Source organism: Balaenoptera physalus, assembly GCF_965194825.1.
Source record: "Balaenoptera physalus genome assembly, chromosome: 8".
Taxonomy (NCBI): Eukaryota; Metazoa; Chordata; class Mammalia; order Artiodactyla; family Balaenopteridae; genus Balaenoptera; species Balaenoptera physalus.
This window is the reverse complement of record NC_138887.1, coordinates 112,070,004-112,087,366: the sequence shown is the minus strand read 5'-3', so window position 1 is coordinate 112,087,366 and position 17,363 is coordinate 112,070,004. Positions and strand designations below refer to the sequence as shown.

Sequence of the window (17,363 nt, the reverse complement as noted above, 5' to 3'; positions counted from 1 at the left end):
ACCAAGGACCTGAGGGATGGTTTGGAGGAGAACTGGAGGAGGGAGACCCTATCACTAATATCTTACTGATTGCTTTATTCATCCATTAGCAGGACCACACCTCACCTTAACTTCTTACTTTTCAAAATCCTTAGGGAAGGGTGGAGCTTTACTTCTCCAAAGACCACACCCTAGCAATGCAGGAATGCCTAGGTTACTCTAAATGTTCACTTTGCTTCCATCAAGCATTGGGTCATATCAAATGTCATATTTATGTCTTTATGGGTAGAGAGGTATTACAATTAAATATACTTCCAATACAGACAGATATCTTAATGAGTGAGGCTTCACAGACATACTCAGATACTATGCCCATTGTTTTTTACCACTGTGATCAAATGAAGTAATGACATTTTTAGGAGACTTCTAGCTTAAGAAGAAAAAAAAAAAGTGGAGGAAGGTCCTTTATCAAAGTGCATACCCTTAGGCCCTTTCTGAGCCCTGAGTAGATCTGCTACTGACTTCTGGCCGCATCTTATGCTTCATTAAATCAGCTGGTAGTCCTCAGACAACGTTCCTAGAAATTTTGTTTTTTCTCCTTGGTGTAACCTTCACTGTATGTTTTTTCCTAAATTCTACATAAGCACATAGTGGATATCTCCTATCTAGATTTTTGTGTGTATATATATATGCGTATATGTGCGTTTGCTTGTCTTGTTTTATTATAACCAGCTCTTCAAGCAATTTGTTTCTCTTGCTATGTTCTTAGAATCTTGTTTTATTTCTACAATCATAGACTCTACAATCATTCAAAGAGTAGGCGTGTATTTACTTAATAACATTTTTTTAATGAACTGCCTTTGCAGAGATATAAGGTCATCTAATCTAATCTTTCATCCACTGGCTGTTGATTCCATGTTCCGGAGGAAGTTCTGAGGATATCTGCCGACCACCCAGCCTAGGGGGCGCCTGTTATCTACAACAATGTCTGGCACATAGTATACACTCAATAATGTTTGTAACAATTATCATTATTATTACTTTTGTACTTTGATTAAACTTACCTTGGAAATCTTTTCTTTCTCATATTCCCTGATCCCGTCACAACTTTTCCGGTGAGCATATTTGGCTTTGCTTAGAGGCCCTTGTTTCGCAGAATCACCTGGGAATCCTGAAATTCTCAGTTTCTGTGAAATCCCCATTGTCTTTCAAATATCTGAAATGTGTATGTTAACAGAAAACCCAATTCTGTGGTTCTTTTGTCTCAACACTCTTGTGAAGAGGAAAACTAAAAAACAAAGTTCATCTCTTGCCTCCCTTGCTAGCGTTTTCTTGTTTCTCTCTCCACGGGGGAAGCAAAATCAATCACTCGCGTTGCCATGGCTCCCCACCACGACGAGCTTCGGGAGACAGCCTGCCTGGCTGGGTCTCTTGTCTCAACTACTTGCTAATCTTGTGACCGTGGGCAGAATCATCTAACGCACCTGTGCCTGGGCTTATCTGCAGGGAGGGGGCTGATAGCTGCAGCACAGGGTCTTTGTCAGGATCAAGCTGTTAAACATTTCAACACTATGAACAGCACCCAAGGAAGAGTAAGCACTGATAGATATTAGGGAGAAATGCATACCTCTGCACAGCAGCGACGTGAATCTGCTGCCCTCGCTCTACGCTGAGGAGTCATGTAGTGCCGACAACGAAACACAGGAGCTTTGCAGTCGGTCAGCACTAGGTTGACCCCAGGTGTCGCCGGTGTGGTGTGAGCTGGGGCACGTGACCTAGTCTCTCCAAGCCTCAGTGCCCTCATTTGTTAACTGGGACAAATCCCAACCACCTGTCAGGATGGTGGAGCTTTACCTTAAGGGTGATAAGATGTGAAAACAACTTGATTGCACCTGGACACCGCAAATCTCAAAATACGTTGTCTGTTAGAAAAAAGAAATTGCCCGTTCCCTGTATCTCTTTAGTCCACTAATTTTTAAAACTTGTTTGGGGAACTTCTTTATCATTTATTTTCAACTGGCACATGAATTTTACTGTTATTTTTATAAGACACTTTTTAAAGTGACTCTTTACATTCCTGAAACTTTTCCAAACTGCTTGTCTCAACTTCCCTCAGTAAAAGATAACACAGTTATAATCTAGTACATACCTTTTAACACAGCAAGATTTTAAAGGGAGATCTCAATGAAGTTTTCTCACATCCTTGTTGCTCTTTGTAATGTCATCAAAAATAAACATACCTGACCGGTCAAATAATTGTTGCTATTGATATGACTCATTACAAGTATTGCATTTGGAATCTTAGGGTGTGTGTCTGAAAGAAAGTGTGTGTGTGTGGTCATTGGCCTCTCCCCTCTTGAACTTGATTTTCCCGCTTTGAGACACCTTTCTCCGGGAGTGACAGCAACTAGACACCCTGGTCCTCATTATGACTTTCCCTGAACGGCTCTGCTTTTTGCCCCCTTCCCCAACTGTCTCCACATCCCAGTGAACCACACCCAGACCTCAGGGCACCACCCTTTCTCCTTGGCTGCTTTGACTTTGTTCTTATTAGCCATCCCGTTGGTAGCACCCAATCTCGTCCGCAACGTGTTCATATTATGCAGTTGGTGTCTGCTCTGTTGCACATACTGTTTTTTTCCCTTAACGTTTTTCTAGATTCACAGCTTTGCCCTATCGCGTCCTCCTCTTTCAACACTGTTCCTCGTACTTTTCTCTCCCATTGAGAGTTCCCCCAAACCAGCATTATAAGAGGTAGGGGGTGGGTGGGACTGACCTTACTTTGGGCCATTTCTACCACCCTTCCTCTGCTCCTCATTATTTTAAGTCTTTCCCTTTTATGTCCAGAGCCCTCCTGAAATCTATAGCTTAGCAACCTCTGCTGACCCATTTGCACATCCAAAGATGATTCAGTAACTGATTCATGTTCTGGCATTCATTAATGAGCACAGTCTATCTACTGAGTGACCCCTCCAAGAGCTTAGATCTCACACCACTTGGGCCAAACACTGAGTGCTTTCATCTTACCAGACAGTTCTTTCTCAACATGTTTTCTGTCAGCATTTCCAATGTTCTACGTATTCCTCTCCCTCTCCTGGATCATTCACTCACGCCATTCCTTCTCTGACTTTCACATATTTATCCCTCACTGGGCATCCAGACTTCCTGTCAATCTGAACTACTCAGGCACCTTTTTTGATGTTGCTCTCAATGGGTTATTTACTATGAAGTGAAGAAAAAAAAAAGATGGCGTTTGTTTGAGCCTAATGACTGTAATTCACTTAGTTACCTGCTCAAAAGTTTAGTGAGAGTTGGGCTCATTCAGTTGTACTCAATACACATCACGCAAATACATCTACCTCAAAAATACAACACTGACGATCAAACAAAGGCTTTCTTGACACTTCCCTCTCCTGCTTTATTTCCCACAGATAACCATTATTATCAATCCAGTGTGCATTTTTCCAGCCCTTTTTCTCTCTATACAATTTGAATCCCTTATCAAAATAAGCTACACGCGAATGTCTAGTAGGTACCCAGTTACAACTGGTTGGATGAATGAACGTGTAGATATATGTGTGTGTGTGTATACAAATAAACTGCTTTGCACATGGGATTGTGAATGTGTTTTGCTATAAGTCATATTGCTTTATACATATTATTTGGCAGCTTTCTTTTTTTACTTAACAGCATATCTTGGGAATATTTCCTCCGTACCACATATTGCTCTATTTTATTCTACAATACTGCTGCATAGCATAGTATGTTATAGATATTTATTTGTCCATTACTATACTGATGGGTATATTTCCTATATTTTGCCATTTATAAACAATGCTATCACATAAATCCTGACAGAATTTTCTGCCTACAGGTACATATATTTTTATGGAATTGTTTCTTTGAAGTGAATTGTTGAGTAACATGTTATGTGCATTTTTAATAAACGTTGCCAAATGGCCTTCCACAAAGACTGAGCTTACATTCCAGCTGTGTGGGAGGTCTGTATTTCCCCACATGCTCACCAGCGTCGGATATTATTGATTCTTTTAATTTTGCCAATCTGATGGGTGAAATGGTGTTTTATTTAAAAAAATTCATGTTTCACTGAACTTTAGTTAGATTAAGCATTTTTCATTATGTTTATTGGCCTTCTTCGCTGCAAATCTATCCTTTAGACATTTCTAATTCTTTTTCTCTCTCACCAAGAGATCCCCCTCTCTTGGTGCCCTAGAATTAATTTCCTCAGGCTTCCCTTGTTTCTCAATTAACTTCTCTCTTTAGCATCTTCAATTTTCCTGTCTTCACAGATTTACTCCTCTGGGCTTTCAAACATAATCAAATACAATTATCTTGGGATAAAAGACTTTATTCAACTGTATCGTTCCCTTGAACTCCTGCCTTGTCCTCTCCACCCCTGTGCTCGACAGATGAACGCTTCACATCTGCTCCTCTAATCAATGATACCAGTGAGTTCACTCAGTCCTAATTTTGTTGACCTTGTTATGTCCTTTTAAATCCCATTGCCATCTCTCTCTTTTTTTTTTTAATTTATCTTATTTGGTTGCGCCAGGTCTTAGTTGCGGCAGGCGGGTTACTTTTGTTGTAGCTCACAGGCTCCTTCATTGTGGCAGGCAGGCTCCTTAGTTGTGGCAGGCAGGCTCCTTAGTTGTGGCAGGCGGGCTCCTTAGTTGCAGCATGTGGGTTCCTTAGTTGTGGCAGGTGGGCTTCTTAGTTGTGGCAGGCGGGCTCCTTTAGTTGCAGCTCATGGGCTCCTTAGTTGCAGCTAGCTGGCTCCTTAGTTGTGGCAAGTGGGCTCCTTTAGTTGCGGCTCGTGGGCTTCTTAGTTGTGGCAGGCGGGCTCCTTTAGTTGCAGCTCACGGGCTCCTTAGTTGCGGCTAGCTGGCTCCTTAGTTGTGGCAAGTGGGCTCCTTTAGTTGCGGCTCGTGGGCTTCTTAGTTGCGGCATGCGAACTCTTAGTTGAAGCATGCATGTGGGATCTAGTTCCCTGACCAGGGATCGAACCCGGGCCCCCTTCATTGGAAGCGCGGAGTCTTATCCGCTGCGCCATCAGGAAAGTCCCCGCCATCTCTTTTAGGTCAGCATCTTCTCTTAGCTGCCAAGACACCTTCCCATTTTTCTTACCTCTAGGATTACCTTCTTTCTTTCTCAAGCATTTTTTCCTTCTTTGCCAAAAAGCATGAATTTTTAGCCTTTCCTGTTTTTGGACCTTTGTGCTTTGCCTTCACCTGTTACTTTGGAGAGCTTACCCATTCCCAAAATTTTAACTGTTATCTCCATGTAAATAACTCTCAAATCACTATCACTAATCCTGATGTCTCATTAAAAAGCCAGTCTTTCACTTGTGCTTTTCCCCTTGAATTGGACCACTGTAACTCCAAGATCAGAGCACTAAATTACACTTATTATTCCCCTCTCTCCCAAACCAATCGTTGTGATTTTACCAATCTTTATAGGTAACAAGAGAAAGAAAATATTATTTTCTAAGTAGCAGAATTCTCCCTCAGTAGAGATTTATTTTGTCTACTAGATACTTTGATGAGTCCCTTCCGGTGAAGGGGGCTAGGTGAAAGGGTAACATCTGAAAGGACCAAGCTTACATAAAAAGTGGTGGTCATGAAATTAATTTCCAAATGGGGCTGATCTGCTATTATACTTTTGTTTGCTGAATATTCTCTTCAAGAGCTGAATTGTTTGGGACAATCCAGGATGGAACAACTCAGGATGGGAGTGGCTGTGGAAAGAAAGAGAAAGGAAAAGGCAGCTAGCATCCAGAATGGAAATTTGGCGAAAGAACAGACGTGTTTAGGAAGGATTTTATGAAGCTTTCCACTTGGTATAGAATGACAGATTGACAGTATTTTTCCTTCAGCACCCTAAAGATGTCTCTCTGCTGTCTTCTCACTTGTACTATTTTCATCAAGAAATCTTTTGTCTTCCTTACTTTGTTCCACTGTATAAAATATGTCTTTATTGTCTGGCTGTTTTTAAGATCTTCTCTATAACAATAGTTTTGAGCAATTTGATTGTGGTATTCTTTGGTGTGTGTGTGTGTGTGTGTGTTTCTTGTCCTTGGTTTTGTCAGACTTCTTGGATTTGTGGATTTAGAATTTTGTCAAATTTGGAAATTTTTCAGTCATGACTTCTAATTTTTTTCTTTCTTCTCATCTCTTTCCTCTTCTTCTGGGACCCCAATTACAAGTATATTAGGCCACTTGAAGTTGTCCTATAACTCTGGATGGTCTATTTACTTTTCAAAAACTCTATTTCATCTCAGCTTGTTTTTAATGCTTTACCTTCAAGTTCATTAATATTTTCTTCTGCATTGTCTAATCTGCCATCAATCTCAGACAATGTATTTTTTTCATCTCAGACCATATTATAGTTTTCCTCTCTAGAAGCTTGATTTGAGGCTTTAAAAAATATCTTCTATGTCTCTACTTAACATGTTCAATCTTTCCTCTAGCGTCTTGGACATATGGGGCACAGTTATAATAACCATTTTTACATCTTTATCTTCTAATTCTAGTATCTGTGTCAGTTCTGGGTTAGTTTTGATGAATTCATTTTTCTTCTCATTATGAATTATATTTTTCTGCTTCTTTGCATGCCTGGTAATTTTTTATTGCATGCTGCACATTGAATTTTACTTTTGTGTTGGAATTTTTATATTCCTATACATATTCTTGAGCTCTGTTTTAGAACTCTGTTTTAGAAGTTACTTGGACGCGATCTGATTTTTTTTATTGTCTGGCTTTAAATATTTGTTTGGTGGGTCCAGAGCAGCATGTAGTCTAGGGTTAATTATTTTCCACTCCTAAGTCAAAACACTTATAAGTTCTCTACCCCATGCCGCATGAATTTTAAGTTTTTTTAGTCTGGCTGGTGAGTATATACAATATTCCTGGCCCTAAGTGAAATTCAGGTCCTGATTTTTTTAATCCTTTTGGGTAGTTATTTTCCCAGTTTCAGATAGTTTCCTCACATCTATGCACTGATCAGTGCTCTGCTAAATACTAGAGGTGGACCCTCTGAAGAGGGTCTAATTTTTTTTAAATTGGATGTCAGATATTTGTATTTTATGTTGCTACATTCTGGGATATTTGTACCTCTTTAAAAAATTCTGAACTTTGTTTTGTGACACAGTTAAATTCTATGGAAACAATTTGATATTTTCAAGTCTTGCTTTGAAGCTTTGTAAGTTGTGTCTAGAATAGCCTTTAGTCTAAAGTTAACTTGCCTCCACTACTGAGGCAATACTCTTCTGAGAATTCTACTCAATGCTCTCAACTCTTGCTGGTGGAAACATCATCTATTTCAAGCCTATGTGAGCTCTGGGATGGTTCTGCCTGATCACTTCCAGTGACATTTCCCTACCTGAAAGTAGTTTCCTTATATGCATGTACTTATCAGAACAGCTGAGGAATCACTAAGAGCCTCTGCAGATTCTAGGGCTCTTTTTCTTTGCAGCTTTCCTCTCACTGTCCTGGAATTTTAGCCACTTTGACCTCTTTAAACTCTGAACTTGAGTCTTCTCAACTCAGAGAGACAGACAGGTTCTATTTTTCACCACTGCTACCTGAAATATTTCTCAAGATAGTAAGCTGGGGCCATCATAGGGTCACCTCATTTGTTTCACTTCTCTCAGGGATCCTTGTCTTGTGCCACCTGTTGTCCAATTTCTAAAAACTATTATTTCCTATATTTTGTATATTTAATTGTTTTGGGTTGGAGGATAAATCCAATCCCTGTTACTTTATCATAAATTCCCTCCATACATTGATATTTAAGCTTTAGGGAATTTTACTGTAACCCATCTTCTTGCATTATTTCCCACTCCCCCTGAACTAATCTTTCTCTGTTCTTCACTTATGTCCTGTACTTTTAGCCTCTGTACCTTTGCTCAATCCATTCCTCCTTTCCTGTTTTTTGCTCACTCATCTTTCTCAGCCTAAAACTCTATGCCAAACTCAGAGTCTGCCTCTTACATGAAAGTTATGCTGATCATCGTAACTAGAAGTAATCTCTTTCTTGACCAAAGTTTTTTTTTTTTTTTAATTAATTTATTAATTTATTAATTTATTTTTGGCTGCATTGCATCTTTGTTGCTGCGCGTGGGCTTTCTCTAGCTGCGGCGAGCGGGGTCTACTCTTCATTGTGGTGCACGGGCTCTAGAGCAAAGGCTCAGTAGTTGTGGTGCACAGGCCTAGTTGCTCTGCAGCATGTGGGATCTTCCTGGACCAGGGCTCGAACCTGCGTCCCCTGCATTGGCAGGTGGATTCTTAACCACTGCGTCACCAGGGAAGTCCATTGACCAAAGTTTTTGGGATTATCCTGCTTGGGTTTTGCCAAGCTTCTTGGTCTGTAGGTTGATATTATTTTTCAAATCTGAACATTTTGGCTATTATTTTGAAAACTTTTTTTTTCTGCCACCTCATCTCTTCTCTGTGTCAAAGATTCCAGTTATGTTAGGCTGCTTGATACTGTTCAAGAGGTTGCTAAGACTTTTTTCTTTTTGCTTTTGTTCAGCCTTCTGCTACTCCCTTCTTTTTCTTTTTTTTTTTTTTTTTTTTTTGACAGTTTCTATTGTCCTGGTTTTATGTGTACTTTTCTCCTACAGTATCTGATCTAATGTTAAGCTTATGCAGGAACTGTTTCATTTCGTATATTTTATTTGTCTGTTCTAAAAGTTCTATTTAATTCTTTTTAAAGTCTCTGTTTCTCTCCTCATGTTGTGTTTTCCTTTAAATCTTTGAACATATTTATGATAGCTATTTTAAAGTCTTACTTACCTAACTTATCATTGCATGACATTTCTGGGTCAGTTTCTGTTGACTGATACTACCACTGAGTGTGGTCACACTTTCCAGCTTCTTAGTATACCCAGTACTTTTTAACTGAATACTCAACATTCTGAATGTTTTATTTTTTATTGTCTGGATCTTGTTTTCTTCTTTCAAACAGTGTGGAGCTTTATTCTAGCAAGCCGTTAATTTACTTGCAGATCAGCTTGTCTGCTTGTTCCTTTCAAGGGTTTTTCTAAGCTTTGTTAGGTTTAAGGTAGAGTAGAGCCTTATTCCAGGGCTAGTTGAATCCTACTCTATGGGCTCTCTGGGGTCTCAACTGAATGCACTGGGAATTCAACAACATCTATTCTGGGGCTTCCCTGGTGGCACAGTGGTTAAGAATCTACCTACCAATGCAAGGGACACGGGTTTGAGCCCTGGCCCGGGAAGATCCCACATGCCGCAGAGCAAGAAAGCCCGTGCGCAACATCTAATGAGCCTGCAAGCCCCAACTACTGAGTCCACGTGCCACAACTACTGAAGCCTGCGCGCCTAGAGCCCGTGCTCCGCAACAAGAGAAAGCCATGACAATGAGAAGCCCGCGCACCGCAACGAAGAGTAGCTCCCGCTCACCACTACTAGAGGAAGCCCGAGCACAGCAACAAAGACCCAACGCAGCCAAAAATAAATAAACAAATTAATAAATAAAAAGGAAAAAAAAAACATCTACTCTGGTTGGACACAGCTTGAACATCTCTCAGCCTTGTGCAAGCTCTAGCAATTCCTCACCCTGTATTTCACCAGTAGTTAATTCTCCAGGAGTTATTCTTCACCTGGCCTCATGGAGTTTCACCCTAGTCACACACAGCTTAGTATTCAGCCGAAGACTCAAGGAACCCCTTATGTAGATTCCTGGGGCTCTTTTCCTCTTCTCTGAGCTGTCTCCTCAGCTCAGTAAGATTTCAAGATTTGCCGTGCTCTGTCTGGGTTCCTTCTCCTGGCAAAGCAGCCCAAAAAGTACCAGGCAGAAAACTGGAATGACTACAGAGCTCACTTCATTTGTTTCTCTGTGTTATACATCACAGTCTTGTACTAGCTATTATCTAATATCAGAAAACAATTGTTTCATGTATATTATCCAGTTTTCTAGTTGTTTATAGTTGGAGGGTATAATGGGTTGAATTGTGTCCTCCTCAGAAAAGATATGTTGAAGTCCTAACCCCCAGTACTTCAGAATGTGAACTTATTTGGGAGTAGATTCATTGCAGATGTGATTAGTTAAGATGAAGTCATACTGGCATACTGTGGGCTACCTGAGTACTAAGTACTGTAGTGTCTTTATAAGAAGACAGACATGTGAAGACAGACACACAGGGAGAACACCATGTGATGATGAAGGCAGAGACTGGAGTGATGCAGCTACAAACCAAGGAATGCCAAAGATTGCCAGCAAATCACCAGAAGCTAGGAACAGGCAAGAAAGGATTCCCCTCCAGGTTTCAGAGGGAGCATGGCCCTACTGTCACCTTAGTTTTGGACTTCTGGACTCCAAAAACTGTGAGACAATAAATTTCTGTTTTTTCAAGCCACCTGGTTTGTGGTACTTTGTTACAGCAGCTCAAGGAAACTAATACAGAGGACTAGGTGGACACCTGTTTCTCCATCAGAACTGGAAGCAGAAGTTTCCAGACTCTTTTAGCATTTCCTATCTGGATGACTTTCCACCCCTTACTTTCCTCAACAGATAATAGTTACTGGAAGACAAGTATCACAGTTTATTTATTTCTGTGTTTTCCACAGCACCTATTTAACCTTGAATTTACTATGCATTGGGTATGAAATTTATGGCTTCAAACATGGGTGGGTCAAATAATTTTATCTTCTATAATGAAAGTAACTTTATATCTAAGTCCCCTTTCCTTTGGGTACATGTGGTTGACTCAGGCTTTTCTCAGACAGTTCATGGTTTTCCTGTTACCCCTTTCCTCCTGATGGTACCTGAGTTCTGGGGAGCTTACCAAGTATCAAGGCATCATCGGAGGGTACTTCAGTCCTTGTTTATCTTTTCTGCAGAATTCTCATTCATACTGGTTTTCAGCATCTGGCGCCACGGATAACTGCTGCCTTTTTAGTGTGTGTCTGTTCTTCAGTCCCTGTTGATCCATGCAGGGTGCTCTATATGTTCCATGTCTCAACAGGGGGGCCTCTTCGGGCTTGATTTCTTCTCTCAGTTCATCTGTTTTCACATGAATGAGAAAGTGGCTACTCCTGATTATCCTGAGTTCCCTGGGGATTCTTGGAGACTACCTTGGGTCCCTCTGTCAAGAAACATTTTAGAGCCATGTACTGGTTTCCGTTGCTACTGTAATGAATTGCTGCAAACATAGGGGCTTGAGACAGCACACATGTATTGTCTTACAGTTCTATATAGTTCAGAAGCTTGATACAGGTTTCACTGAGCTAAAATCAAGGTGTCAGCTGGGCTGTATACCTTTCGGGAGGTTCTTGGAGAGAATCCCTTTCCTTGCCTTATGCAGCTTCTAGAGGCCATCTGTATTCCTTGGCTCATGGCCCCCTTTATTTTCAAAGCCAGAAACATAGCCTCTCTCTCTCTCTCTCTCTCTCTCTTTTTTTTAAATATTTATTTATTTAGGCTGTGCCAGGTCTTAGTTGTAGCATGCGTGCGGGATCTAGTTCCCCAACCAGGGATCAAACCTGGGCCCCCTGCATTGGGAGTGCTGAGTCTTACCCACTGGACCACCAGGGAAGTCCCTAGCCTCTCTCTGACTCTGCTTGCATTGCCACATCTCTTTCTCTCACTCTTTTCTACGTTCCTCTTCCACGTTTAAGGATGCCTGTGATTACATTGGGCACACCTGGATAATCCAAGATAATTCCCCTATTTTAAGCTCAGTTGATTAGAAACCTTAATTCCAACTTCAACCTGAATTCCACTTCACTATGTAACCCAACGTATTCACAGGTTCTGGGGAATAGGATGTCGACATCTTTGGGAGGCATTATCCTCTTACCACAAGCCATTTCTACTTATTGATCTCTGGTGTGGCAAATAGGTGCCCAGGGTCTTGTTCTCCCCACCCTGGAAATTAGCACAATTCTCTGCCCTCCAAACTTCTGAGCTTCCGATTCTGCCCTCCCCACCTCTCTCCCATCTCTTTCCCTGATCAAGATGTAGCCAGGCAGGGGCAGGATATGGAGAGGACAGAGATTGGGGAGATTTAGGAACATCTCCTTGGGTGACTCTCCTCTCTTCCTCTCAGCCCACGTAATTTTTAACTCTTCTGCAGAGGAACAAATGGACCCTCAAAGTATCTTCCAAATCTGTTGTTTAGGGATGGATTTCAGTTTTTAAATTAAAAAGAGAAGAGTTAAATGTATTGCCATTCTCTTCACGTACAGAGCTTTATCCTGTCAGTAGTGAATCATTAAGAATTCAGTGTGGGGAGAGAAACCCAACATGGTAACCAAAGGATTTGAGGGAGGCTTGCCAGAGAGAAGAACACGCACCTAAGAAAGTGTCCAGGAAGGGCAAGGAGAGAGCTGCCATAGTTCAACCTGGGCTTCAGCTCAGCTTCTCTGGCTGCCCCCTCCTCACAGGGGCCAGAGATATGGCTCCTCCCTCTTGGAGATCTGCTGCCACAGAGTAGAGGGACCATATCCGCATCCACATTTCGATATATGAATGACTTGAATAACTTGAATGAATAAGCAATATTGCAGATGGGAGTGGAGAACGAGGAGATATTTTTCTATGGCATCAGCCATATGGAAGGAGCTCCAAGCTAGTGAGTTGTGACAATGATTAGGGAGTCAGGAGCCAGCTGGCTACTCTCCTCTGAATGTCTGTTCACTCTCCAATCTGCTGTGCCATCTCGAGGGAAGAAGATCACATTGCTTTCTATGCTTGGCGGTGACACTGAGCCAAGGCAGCCCATGAGTTACATCAGCTCTCGTGGGCTCTGCAGGACCCACACAGCTTTTGCTGGAGTGAGAGCCTGCCAGCCGAATGAGGGCATGACGTGTTCCCATCAAAAGTAAGGACAAGTCCCTCCTCCCGGTATCTGCTGCCACTCTCTGTCTACCCTCCTTCCACCCGCATCCCCACTCAGGACTAACTCAATAAAAATTCCAGGAGCAAAGATGAAGGACAGAAAGGGAAAGAAAAGGAGAAAAGAGGCTGTGTGTGTGCATGTGGGCACATCCCCATCTTGGGTTCAACCCCTCCAATCTGACGAGCATAGAGGCATATTGGGTCCTATTAACAGGTTTGTAAAAACTGAGATTGAACAATTGTAGTTGGCTATAGCTATTTTTCATCATATGTTCTAAGTGTTCATGGAACCCACACTATGCTTACCACTTGATTTATCATCATTTAAGTCAATAACATAAAAGGACTCATTAAATTTGGAAAGGATCAAAAACCAAAACCCTCTCCCACAAATACAGTGCATTCAAATGCAAACCAAAAACATGTGCTGCAGCCGAAACTCTATTAGAAGCAAGAGCCCCAACATGAACTTTGAACTGTGTTACTGCAGCAACAGCAACAATAACAAATCTCTTACATCACTAGCCCCTGATGAAATGGGAAAGCATCACAAATGCCTGATTTGCTTCAGGCTTGTTCTCCCTGTTAGGCCACTTCTACGGCTCCTTTTCCCAGGGACTCACCCTAAAATACTCCACCACATCCAGCCCAAAATGAGTAATTGTTTTGAAAAATGAATCCATCAGAGGACAGGCCTGGCAAAGGCAAAGAGAAGTGGAGGTTCCAAGGGACCCAATGGCTGTCCTCCAGGCATCTTGGGGTCCTATGTCTCATTTCAATAGGATGAGGTTATACCAGCTGCCTAGCAGATTCTCATCCTTAGCTACTACGAATTGATGGCTTGGCAATGCTTTTTGTGTCTCTGTCATCCTCCAGCCCCACCCTCCATCCCATCCCATGGTACATCTCCCACTCTTGACCGCAAGCACTGGGGGTACCCCAAAACAGCCAACACTTGTAAGAGTGCATGAAGTGCACCAGGCAAAATGCATCTTCAACCATTTGTAGGTACAGTAAGTCCCTTACATATGAACGAGTTTCGTTCCAAGAGCACATTCATAAGTCCAATAGCGTTAGCCCAGGTGCCCAACTAACACAATCAGCTATATAGTATGGTACTGTAATAGGTTTATAATACTTTTCACCCAAATAATACATAAAAACAAACACAAAAAATAAAGAAAAGATTTTAAATCTTACAGTACAGTACCTTGAAAAGTACAGTAGTACAGTACAACAGCTGGCACACAGGGGCTGGCATCGAGTGAACAGGAAAGAAGAGTTACTGACTGGAGGAGGGAGAGGAGGTGGGAGATGGTAGAGCTGAAGGATCGTCAGCAAAGGAGACGGAGGGCAAGCTGCAATTTCACTCACTTCTGACGTTGATGGAACACATGTTCGAATCTTTGAAAGTTCACAATTTGAAGGTTCGTATGTAGGGGACTTATTGTATTACAATCCTTCTCTTCATTTTACAGATGAGAACATTGAGTATGACAGTTCACTGAGGGTTCCTAAGAAGCAGAGCTGTGATTAGAACCCATATCTATTTGATTCCAAGGCCTCAATTTTCCTCTGCCCCATGTTGCACTTAGAGGATAAATTAGATCCAGTGAGGCCGTTAGAGGCTCATGGAGAACAGAGGCCAACTTTGATCAGTTTAGTAGTTGATTCTGCCTGTCTAGGTCTCAAATCCTGTCTGCCGGGGATGAAGAGGATGCAGACCCCTTGACTGGCTGTCAGAGCAGCTTCTTTCCCTCAGAGCTGAGCTTTTTTGCTTTGAATACACTGAAGACCTAAATCTCTGGACCTTGATCTGCTTTTATCTCCTTTTCAGCTACCCAGGTGACATGTCCTATAGCTGGTTTCCAGCTTCAGACAGACTAAAATCCCTTTTCATCATCCTGCCAGATCAGTTTCTCTGATGGTTACAGAGATGGTCAACTGCGGGAGCCAGAGAGTCACCTCTTGTTTACAGGTAAATAATGAGTCATGAAATATATTTACATACCAGGACTTCAGAGGGATTTCAATAAAGATAACTAGTGCAGGGTAAAGCTGGTTCCCAGGGAGGATGGGATGATTCATCACACACTTAAGAAAAGACAAGCCTCATTTCCTCCCCAGTTTGAGGAGATACATGCTCTACTTTGTGATCTCCGTGTGGGAGGAGGCTGGCCATCTCTGGACCCAGAGGAGAAGGTGTCGGCCACACGAGCTGAACTGAAGGCGGGCTGGAGCTATGCCCCGCTGTCTCCTTGCCCTTCTCCTGGGCACTTTCTTAGGTGGGTTCGCCTCTCAAAACCTCACCACAACTCTCTGAATCTGGAGTCTCAGCTATTGGTTTGACTCTCTTTGGTGCATTCCTTCAATGGTCTGGAATGAATACGGGAGTTTAATCTTAGTGGCGGGTGTGCTGCGTCTTGGTTTCCTCAATCCCCAGGAAGGAGTTTGGTCTCCCGTTGCCCATTGACCCTCTGCACCCTTGGCCTTCCCAGTCTACTCCCCTCGATGGCTCCCATATGCCTGAGTCATGGAAGAGCTTGAGCCAGCCCTCTCTCAGGATGGAAGGTGAGCTGGGCTGGGGTTCTTCCCTCTAAATGGCCTTTTATGCTTCCCGCAGGTGTCAGAGCTCAGACCATCCGTCAGTGGCCACTTATCAGGGTGCAGCCTGCAGGCAGCCCGCTCTCCCTGGAGTGTACTGTGAAGGGGGCATCAAGCCCCAGCCTCTACTGGTACCGGCAGGCGGCAGGAGGGACCCTCCAGCTGCTCTTCTACTCCGTTGGTGTTGGCCAGATAGACTCTGAGGAGCCCCAGAACTTCGAAGCCTCCAGGCCCCAGGACGACCTGTTCATCCTGAGTTCTAAGAAGCTCCTGCTCAGTGACTCTGGCTTCTACCTCTGCGCCTGGAGTCTCACACTGAGCTGGGTAGGGCAGACATCTGTGCAGAAACCCCAGCCTCTCCCAAGTCCTCGCCACCTGCTCCAGGAGCCCTCATTCAGGGGCTGGGCAGAGGACGTTTGTCCCCGGCTTTCTGACTGTCAGCCGACGTGAGGGCAACTGAATCAAGCCAGACACTCCAAAAGACCTTCCCTACATTCTTAGGGAGAACAAAAGAATTTATGTGTGTAGAACCTGTGAACCGCGTATGCAGAGTCAAGTTCCCGATGGGTGGATGTCTAGTCCTAGGCTATCATACTCCAGCCCTCAAAGTGTGCTATACCTTGCCCAACACCCTATTCTCTCACGTTCCCGTGGGTCTACACTGGGGACTGAGGTCGTGCAGATGCTGATGAGAGGGGCAGGATGCACCCGCAGTGATATGTGATGTGATGGAGGACTGGTGAGCAAATATGAGGATGCCAACTAGGGTTATTTAATTAGTTAATTTTCATCACCTGGAAAGTCTCCTGTCCTTGCTCTTTCTGAAGAGACTAGACGTCTTTTGGAGGCTTGGATGAGGCTTTGAGCCAGGGAAGGGGCAAGGTGTTAATTCATAGAGGCTACAAGTGTGGCTTTGTTAGTATCAGAAACGTGCACTTAGGAATGTTGATCATTGTTTCGGGTTCTAGATTTTTTTTTAGTCCTGTTCTACTGTGTCTCATCCCTCGCCTTATGGCAAAGAAGGGAGCAGAGAAGCAGATGGTGATGAAAGAGATACAAGAGACAGGATATGTAATGGCAAAACCCTAAAAAAGAGAAATTACTTGGATGGAAATGAAGGAGAGTCAAAGCTTATGAGGATGGCTGGAAAGAGATACCATGGTTACCTTGGCAACTGAGCACCTTCCTCATCCCTCAGCCCCTCATCCCTCCCTCCTCCTCCTCATTCCTAAAAAGATTTTCTTGTCTAATGTCCCTTCTGTTCCACGAGGGGGCACAAGAAGTCTTAAAATACCCTGTTCCTGGCATCATTTCATTTAGGACAATTCAGACATTTGTTTACTTTCAGAATCACTTAATCTGCAGCACAAAATCTGAGACAGAGACACAAAGCGATCAAGACAGTATTGAATAATGCCCAAGGGTCCCTGTTGCACTTTAAGGTCTACCATGTATTAAGCAGCTATACGTGCTGGACACTCTGAGCCATCACAGGGATTAAAAAGAAAAGTGAAATACACTCAAGACGGTGCTGGGCATGGTCACAACATGGTTTAATCAAGGCACTTGGAGTTTGAGATTCACAGATACACACTACTACATATAAAAAGGATAAACAACAAGGTCCTACTGTATAGCTCAGGGAACTATATTAAATATTCTGTAAATATTCTGTAAAATATTCTGTAAAATATTCTGTAAACCAATTATGTATAACTAATCACTTTGCTGTATACCAGAAACTAACACAACACTGTAAATCAACTATACTTCAATAAAAAGAATAAAAAATAGAAATTGCAGAAAAAAAGCAAGGCACTTGGTTTGTTTTTTTATTTTTCCGTGTGTGAAGATTTAAATTTGCTAAGTCGATCAGCAATGCTAAAACCATGGAAATAAAG

At 42.5% G+C, this 17,363-nt stretch overlaps 1 gene segment (V, D, J or C); it reads left to right on the top strand.

Annotated features, from left to right (window-relative positions):
* The first annotated feature begins 4,926 nt into the window (after positions 1-4,926).
* On the top strand, positions 4,927-17,126 carry LOC309666352 (T cell receptor beta variable 30-like). The segment is given in 2 exons: positions 4,927-15,143; positions 15,482-17,126.
* Positions 17,127-17,363: the final 237 nt, after the last annotated feature.